Source organism: Thamnophis elegans, chromosome 5, assembly GCF_009769535.1.
Source record: "Thamnophis elegans isolate rThaEle1 chromosome 5, rThaEle1.pri, whole genome shotgun sequence".
Lineage (NCBI taxonomy): Eukaryota > Metazoa > Chordata > Lepidosauria > Squamata > Colubridae > Thamnophis > Thamnophis elegans.
Window position 1 is genome coordinate 30083422 of NC_045545.1, and position 9793 is coordinate 30093214.

Genomic DNA, 9793 nt, shown 5'->3' on the forward strand with positions numbered 1-9793 from the left:
TCTATTACATCACATGGCTTTGTAACTATCTTCTCCAAAGTTAATTCGGTCCTTATCCTAATTGGTTTAAAAAAAAAAAAAGAATCTTAAAATCTGACTCCCCCCCCCCAGTGATTGATGGATTGTTTATGGGATCTTTATTTTAATGGTGTTGGCATTATTTTTCTGAATATTTGACACACATACACGCACAGCACAGCACAACACAACACAACATGAGTGAGGGGCAGAATAGACAATAGTGTGATCTTTTTTGTGTATGGATTCTCACACAATCGTGCTCCCCTGCAGAAAACACCTTTTGAGGATGAAGCAAAATTATAAAAACCAAGTAGCTTACAATAAACAAAATAAGTAAAATTTCGGGTCATTCTTACCAATCAACACTGACTTAAAATGTTTATTTTGGACTACATTTATTAAAAAAAATGACTGGCATTGTTTTTTTCCTATTTCTGATTGTTCTTGTCAGCTGTTCTTGAGAGCGAATTTTCTGACACTTCTATTTCTTGGGCTAAAACACCCTTTGGACTGTATTTTGTACTTGCCAACAAAGGGTTCTGTTTTTCTGTTACTGATTAATGAAGCAAATTTATCATGTAATCACTTGGCAATGGTTTTGAAGTCTGTAGTACAATTTTCTCTTTCACCAAACACCAAAGACAATGGAAATTACCATGATTCAATCTCTGCTTTTCTACCTGTCTTATACAAAAGAAATGCTTTGTCTGCTGTGTTGGCAAAAACTCCTTTCTGACAGTTTATGCTAAAATTTAAAACATTTAAAAGAAATGCTAGTGCCCTTCTCTCATTCTTGTTGCTTTGAAGGGAAATCCTTAAGTTACACAGAAGTTGGGCTATTTACGAAGGGGCTAATATTTGAGGAAAAAAGAGATATTTCCACAGTTGACATCTTGATCCTATTCCTTGCCTATTGCTCTAAAGGACATGAAAGAGACTTTAGAGCTGTATACTTTTCCTGACTGTTCTTTAGAAGGCCAGATCCTGAAGATGAAACTCAAATACTTTGGCCGTCTAATGAGAAGGAAGGACTCACTGGAGAAGAGCCTAAAGCTGGGAAAGATTGAGGGCAAAAGAAGAATGGGACAACAGAGAATGAGGTGGCTGGATAGAGTCACTGGATGAAGCAGTAGCTGTGAGCTTTAGTGGACTTCAGCGGATGGTAGAGGACAGGAGGGCCTGGAGGAATATTGTCCATGGGGTTTCAGTATGTCAGATACAACTTTGCAACTAACAATAATAACTTTCCCTAGTATTACTTAGTATACTTGCATGTAAATAGTGCTTGAGGGGTGGGGTTAAACATCCTCTTATGTAGGTACTCTGAGTAAATCATGCTTATTTTGTCCTTTTGGGGGAACTACTTTTTCTGCTGTATTGGAACTCTATGAAATGTACTTGGATAATGCTGAGAAGTTGACACATTCCTTCTTAGTCCTGTGCTCTTCGGTGACTAAGAAAGAATTAAGTGGCTGAAAGCAGCTTTTCACTGTAAGTCTGTAAAGAAGAAAAAAGAGAGCTGGGTAGTTCCCATCCTTCTTTCTACATCTTGCTGCAGACTGTGGCTCAGTCAATAAATTATGCTTAAGCAGTGTATGACTTTGTGATTGATGTTGAATCACTTAGTAGAATTTGTGTTCAATGCCTTCCTGTAGGGCAGGATTCCTGGAATCAGCAGTCAGAGATCACCGGGCAATGACTTGCTTAGCAAACTGATACCTATTATTGTGGGTTATGATGTATGAATAGGCACTTTTAAAAATTAAAGGCCAAGAATATCTTCTGAACCATCAGTATTAGTTCCCATTCTGCAGAATGCTTAGGAAATTGGGGAAAAAATAAAGACTTTGTCCTTTGCCCACTCAACCTCCAATATAAGGAATTGAAAAACTTCAGCCATTGTTATATTCCTGGGCGCAAGTATTTCATAGTAATTGATTATTTGTAATTGTTAGGATATATGTTTTAAGTGATTAATATTACAACTGTTATGAAATTGTTCACTGCAGCCTCTAGAATGTAAATAGCATTGTTTATTAAAGTCAGAATGAAACAAATAAGCCTTTGGTTTGAAAGCCAGTGTATGTTTTCGTATATTGAGCTTGACTCCTCACTTCAGCTTTATAATCATGGCACAAATACTGTTTTTATGGTATATGTTCTCACAATATAATTTTTCACTTTATAAAGTTGTTTTTGGTTGTAGGAGAAATAAGATAGCTGGATTTGTAGTTACTTTTTGTTTGTTTTGATAAAGGAATATTGATCCCTTATGGCGGAGGGGGTCTTTGGTGCTATCTGAGTTTGGTTGTTTTCATGCACACATTTCATTAGCCAACTAGGCAACATGTCCAGTGACAGAAGAAAGTAGGGCCGAAGAGCAAACCCCACTCCCTTTTAGTTCTTATTTTACCTAATTGGCTAATGACATATCTGCAAGAAAACAACCAAGCTCAGAGAGCACCATGGATCCCACAGTTAAAACTTGAGCTACAAATAGTCTTTCCTATTGATTTCCTAAGAGATCAACATTTTAAAATTATTATTTTTAACAATGAAATACATATCTTCTGTGTTCCTGCTGACTGCTGACTCTAATAATTATGGATTGGATTATTCAGAGATACTTGAACACTTGGCTTGTGCAGAGTAGTCCTCTAAAGTTTATTTGTTTTACTTTTTGGTTGTAGCATTTTTAAAGATATCTGAAAGATGTCTGACATCAATAATTAAAAGCAAGTGGAAATAATTCTAATTCTTAAATATATTGGTTCATATTCTATCTTGACCTCAAATGGCTATTTGCATAGCAAAGAAGTGGGGACAAAGAGATTTCAAAGAATTCTTTCAGGGATTTAATTAAATTTATTTTGGCCATTTCCCCATAAAATGGATATCCTACTGCAAGAGTGTGATGCATTTTTTAATAAATCTGACTCATGAGTTGTCTATTTAGTTTTGTTGCTGTAGATGAGAATAAATCAAGTTATTAATAACCTTTGGAAAGCAAACTGTATGGTTTTATTAGTCACACTTGTTAAAAATGTGTAATCCCAGATGGGGATTATAATAATAAGAGAAAATTCATTGATGTAAAGATTTGTAGATTAAGGGACTAAAGATTTATTTCTTCCCCTTGAAATGCACAATAGCATTTATTTCTTGAGATGTTGACTTCATCAGCTGAAAATACAAATAAGTTAAAGTAAATCAGCTTCTTGCCCTTTCTAGTTCACAGCCTGTTTCTCATCCCATATTTGACAAGAGAGTCATTTAGGTTTTAGGCTGGTTCTCTTCTTGATTAGTTTCCATCCATTGCTTCTTCTACTTCAGGTGCTTTGGAGAATAGATTGATCCCCTGTTTTTTGTGGCAGCCCCTTAGATATTGGAAAACTGCTATCATATCGCCCCTAGTCCTCCTTTATAAGAAATTCAGTTTAATTCATACCCAATTCCTGTAATGTTTTATTCTCCATCATCTTTCTTTCTTTTCTCTACACTCTTTCTAGAGTCCAACATCTTTTTGTATTGTGGAAACCAAAACTGGATGCACTATTCCAAGTGTGGTCTTAAAGACATTACAAAGTGGTATTAACACTTCACATGATCTTGATTATATTCCTGTATTAATGTAGCCTAGTGTTGGCTTTTTTATTTCCTTGTCTAAATCATTGATGAAGATACTGAAGAGTACTGGGCTTAAGACAGAGCATTGGGGTTCTTCATGGCATATTTCCTTCCATGTAGATGCAATTCCTTTAAGGACTACAGGTTGAGTGCAGTTGATCAGCCAGTTACAAATGGGGGTGATGCTATCTAATCCACAATTTTCTATTTTATCAAGTAGTAGATTGTGGTCAACTTTATCAAATGCCTTACTGAAGTACAAGTAAATTATAACCCAAGGTTTTTGCTAGTCACTAATTTTGTCACATTGTCAAAAATGCAATGTTTGTCTGGCATGATCTGTTTTTGAGAAACCCATGTTGGCTTCTGGTTATGACTCTGTTTGCCTCTAGGTGCTTGCAGATTTGGTGCTTGGTTACTTTTCCAGAATCTTTCCATGTATTGATGTCAGGCTGATTGGTTTATAGTTTCCTGGAACCATTTTTTTTCCTTTTTGGGAGATGAGAATTACATCAAACATTTCTAATGCTGTGGTAATTCCCTGGACAATGTGAAGAAGAAGACAAAGAATCCAAACAAACAACTAGGTGCTCTAGGTGTTACTAATTGCAATGAGAATTAAAATTGCAGCATGTCATGATTCATAATAAAGAGAAATTTATTATACCAAGAGACATTGTAGTTCCTTTCAGGTTCACAATTGAAAAAAAAGTGTGTGAAAAAGCTGTGAATTGGATGCTTTCCCTTCACAAATAGCTTGCAAATACTGCATCTTTCCCCTAGGTCTAGGTAATCTGCCTCAGATTTGACTTCCTGAAGCAGGAACAGTTCCTGAAGAGTTATATTCAAGAGCAGGGTTGTCAAACTTGATTTCATCGAAGGCCACATCAGGGTTGTGTTTGACTTGGGGGGGGGTATGTATGGTCAGGCTGAGCATGGCCAGCTCAACATCACTCGTGTTGGAGGGGCCAGATGGGGCTGGGGGGATCCATTGTTTCCCCCAGTGGAAGGTGAGACCAGGCACAGTGCCAATCCCTTGTCCTCCACAGGAGCCTTGCTCTCAAGTGCTGGCCAAGTGCTAAGGCAGGACTTCCTTCCCTCCCTTTTCTTCTTTTTCCTTCCATCTTCATTCTCCTTTCTTCTTCCTTTCCCTCTTTCCTTCTTTTTGCTTCCTTGCTCTCTTCCCATCTTTCCTTTTTTTTCTTTATCTTTCCTATGTCCCTTTCTTGTCCCTTCTTGGATGCTCAAATGCAACATTTCTCCTTTTGTTTTGTTTTGCTTTTAGTTTGTTTTGCTAGCCCTCTGCCAATGAAACAGAGCCTGTGGGTATGATGCACCGTCCCCTGGGCCCTATTTTCATCCTGAATGGCCTCCTACAGCCCTCTGCCAGCAAAAATGGAACTCAAGGGGGTTGAGCTCTGTTTTTGCTGGCAGCGGGCTGCAGGAGATTGTCTAGGCCAAAAACAGCCTGAGAGGGCCATTTGCAGCCCTCCCGAGCTCCATTTTCACTGGCAGAGGTATTGTGGGCCAGTCCTTCCCTGTTTCCAGGACAGCCCCTGTTTCCAGGACAGCCCCGCAGATTGGATCCAGCCTGTGAGCCTTGAGTTTGACACCCCTGCTTAAGAGTAAAGGAACGGGCATTTCCTGAATTTCCTGATGTAATTAGAGCCAGTTTGGTGTAGTGGTGAGGGTGCTGGTCTAAAATCAAGAGGACTGTGAGTTCTAGGTCTCCCTTAGTCATCAAGACCCACTAGGTGACTTGGGCCAGTTATTTTGTGTCAGCGCAGGGTTGTTGATATGGGCAAAAATAGGAAGCAGTATTAAGTATATTCACCACCTTCAGTGTGTGTGTTTGTGTAGGGGGTGGGACACATGACAAGATGATAATTATCTAAGGAAGGTAGTTTTATTATTCAAGCATCTGGCTATGGGGGAAAAAATCCAGAACTGGAAGCTGAAATGGCATGTTCCACATGGCAGCCTTAACCTAAGTCCTTCCAGATTGTCTTTAAACTATTAAATAATAAGATGCAGGAAGCATGAAGAGCAATACTCTGGATTATGTGACCATAAGGCAGAGTATTACAGAGGGGGAGTTGTCACCATTTTGAGCTACTTCACATATGCTTTACTATAGGAATGCTTTAGGAATGCTTTCACTGATTTTTCTGTTTCTTTTTTTTTTAGTTGAATTGGATTATCAACCCATTTCCTAAACTCATAGTTTCTTTTGCTGATTTCTTCGCCCAGCACCAAATTTTATTTATTGTCTGTTTTTTGCCGGAAATTATTATTCTGCAGGTGAATTTACACACAAATAGATAATATAGACATTTTAATAAGCACTTGATTCCTAAAAACAGAGAACTAAAAGAATAGACAGTTTTCCAGGATGCTGCTCTGGAGAGTCCAAACAAGGGTTAAATACAGCCAATCTGCCCAGAACTGAATTGAAACTTTAAGCCACGCCTCTGGTGCTGACTATCTCAGTTTTTTTTCAATTCAGCTAGCCCAGTGGATGCGCTTTTGTGTTTCTCTCCAATTCTATAGATTGTTTGGACACTCCTAGAGTTAAAAGTAGGGAAAATTCTCTTAATGTGTTCATCTCGAGCAGGCTTGGTGAGGGAAAATTCCTTTCTTTTCAATTTGGCCGTTTACTCACCTTTTTGGTCCTCCGGGTGTCCTGTGTTCACTTGGGTGCCGTAGGGCCACAGGCAGCTGTTGGAGGCGTGTGGGTCGGAATGCAGATGCCAGTGCCGTTGCAACAGCCCTGCTGCTGTGGGAACCCCCGCTGAAGGCTCTGTTGCTGCCGCCCGTGCTTTGTAGAAGCCGGTGTTTGGCGCAGCTCTTCAGGGCTCCTATCTAGTTCCGGCGGCAAATTTGGGTTGAATGACTAGCACGGCGGCCGATTTGGGAAACAGGAAGTTACATCTGCCATTTTGGTTTTCACCTATTTCGTTTCTGAGCACATTGCCGCAGCTGCCTGGTCGCCTAACTCGTTGCAGGTGCTGCGTAGAGGCTCTTTGTCCGGTCTGACCAGCGATTTGGCTCCTAATCTAGCAAAACCATCAGATTAATGCGGCAAAGGATCATGGCTTACTAGGATGCCTCCTTACCTGACCTGCAAGGTGCTGGGAGCTGCTAATGCTCGCACTGCATTCCTGCTTGGCTGGATCTGATCTCAGTGACCTTCTGTGTCTCTCTTCTGAACGCTTGGGTCCGCGGTCAGCAACTGTGAAGGTGGTGAGTGGAGGTAGTCCTTGCCTGTTTCAGTTAGACCCCAACTTTTCAGCCATGGCGGATCAGATCCCTGAGAATTCAGAACAGCTTGGACCCTCTTCCAGAGTTTTCTCCAGGCAAGCCGGCAAGGCTGCCCAGGAAGCCATCAGGGGCAGCAAACCCTATTCTAGGTCTGAACCCAAACATGGATCAGGCCTTGATAAGGATGCCATCCGTCGCCAGAAGGCCTTAGAGAAGCACTTTTCCAAGGCTCAGCAGCAGGCCCAATCCTCCCAATCGGTGTCTCCAGTGGAGCCCTCCATGGAGGTTCAATCAGATCAGAGGCAGCCCATCTCCAATAGTGATGAGTAGGGCCAAGAGTTTTCTCCCACTGCTTCCCTTGCCATGGCAGCTTCTCCAGGTCCTTCAATGGTTGACCAGGCCGATCTCTTCGCCTGTCTTCAGACCTGGAGGAAGGGCCTGTTCTCGTGGGCCCCTTGACCCATTCCAGGAGTTTGACTCATTGAGGATCAAGGCCCCAACCTTTCAGCAGAAATGCAGGAGGTCATTAACAGGGCTATATCCCAGGGCATAGAGGCAGGCATGCTACAGCGAGGCAAGCGCCCGCGCAAGACCCAACATCTCCAACCACAAGATGCTCCCAGAGAAGTGCCCTTCTCAGTCCCCACATTTCTCTCTGGCCAGCAAGGATTCTAACTGGGAGGAAGAGGACATCCTACCTAGGCAGGAACCTGAGTTTTTTGGGAATGAAGGGGTTGCATCCGAAAAGCCTGTCTTTTCGGGCTTATTTAAGCTTGCCAACTTCAAAACGATCTTGAATAAGGCAAAGGTCTCGACCCGCTTGGGGTCTACCCCACCAGATCAGGCAACTAACGATCCAGACGACCTATCTGGGGACCTCTTTGAGGAGCCTGTGTCAGCCCAGGAGATCGTGCCAGTCCCCAAGCTCTTTCTGAATGTGGTTCAAAAGCAATGGGCACAACCAGCCACCCTTGCTACTCCCAGTAGCAATGATAAAAGATTGTACATGGTAGACGCCAGTCTGGAGGACTTGCTTAAATTACCTCCCATTGATCCTCCTGTGGCGGCCCTTACCTCATCCTCTGTACTCCCTCCCAATGAGGGACTCAAGGCAGAGGACAAGAAAACAGAGAACCCCTGCCATAAAATGTACCAAGCGGCGGTTTGGGCAATTAAAACGTCCACCTCAGCATCCTTCCTTTCTAGGGCTGCCCTTCTCTGGCTGAGACAGTTGCTGACCAAACCTCCGGCCAGGGATACCAAATTAAGGCAGGATGTCAATAAGATCATGGTGGCTACTAAGTTCACCGAAGTTCACCACTGACGCCACCCTGAGCGCAACCAAATTTGCTTCCCAGGCCTTGGCATCCAATGTCATTACAAGGCATCTCTTGTGGCTCAGGCATTGGAACGTTGACATGCACTCCAAGTGGAAGCTGGTCTTGGCCCCCTTTAAAGGGAACAAGCTTTTTGGGGAGGTCCTGGACCCTAGTAGAAAACAAGGACCAAAAAAAGGTGATGCCATCGGTCACCAAGAAATCTGACCGGAAGGGCTCCAACTCCTATAGGAGGCAGCCCTTTCGGAATGCGGAGTCTTCCTCCAGCTCCGCCTCTTTCCATCAGCCATACTTACAGCAGGCTGACTGGTCCCAGGGCCGTCAGACATTTCACAACAGAGGTCGCCAGCAGAATTTCTCCAGGAGTCCCTTTTGAGGGGGGTCTGGTTTCAAAAGATACAAGTGACCACCAACTGTCAGCTCCCATAGGAGGGCGTTTTCAGTTATTCCACACCCAATGGGAGCAGATCACGTTGGACCAGTGGGTCCTACAAACAATCTGCTTGGGTCTCACCTTAGAGTTTCTCTCCCCTCCCCCCGACACTATCTGCTGTCCCATCCCTTTGTGTCCTGTCAGAAAGGCTGTCATGGAGCAGGAGATCAGGCATCTCAGGGACATCAGGGCCATAGAACCGGTTCCACCAGGTCAGGAAGGAACAGGATTTTACTCCATTCTGTTCCTGGTCCCCAAGAGCTCAGGGGGGGTGGAGGGGAATCCTAGATCTAAAAATATTATATTATCACATAACTTACTGGAGATTCAAGAGGCAGTCCCTATAGTCCATCCTGGGCTGCATCAGGCCAGAAAACATTTTGACATCCATAGATCTCAAAGAGGCCTACCCCCACGTACCCATTCGCAAAGCTCACCGCAGGTACCTGAGATTCGCTTATGCCGGCTGACACTACCAGTATCGGGCCTTGCCATTCGGCCTGTCATCGGCCCCCAGGATGTTTACAAAAAACCTTGCTGCAGTGGCAGCTTTTCTCAGATCTCATCCTGTGTGGCTCCATTGCTACCTAGATGATGTCCTCATCCAGTCGTCATTGCCACAGCAGGCGATCCAAGACCTGAGGTACATCATGGAGGTCCTCCAGGACCACAGCTTCTCCATAAATTTGGAGAAGTCATCTTCAACCAACGACCAGGTTAAAACATTCTGCCTCAACATACAGGGGTGTCACGTGAGAGTGCTAATGGACAATGTAGCAACAAAGGCACTCGCTCCAGATCCCTAATGACAGAAGCTGACGCTCTAGGTCAGTGGTCGGAGAAACATCTCCTCTCAATACAGGAGGAGCAGATTTCCAGAGCAAGCAACATCCAGGCAGACTGGCTGAACAGGGCCACGGTCGATCACTCAGAGTGGCGCCTGCATCAGCTTCTATTCCAATGCCTGTCCCAGAGGTTCGGCTGTCCGCTGGTCGATCTGTTCGCCACCCCAGCCAACGCGCACCTTCCCAGGTTCTTCACAAGGTTTCACAATCCACAGGCCAAGGGAGTCAACGCCGTGAGGACTGTTGTATGCTTTCCCGCCATTACCTCT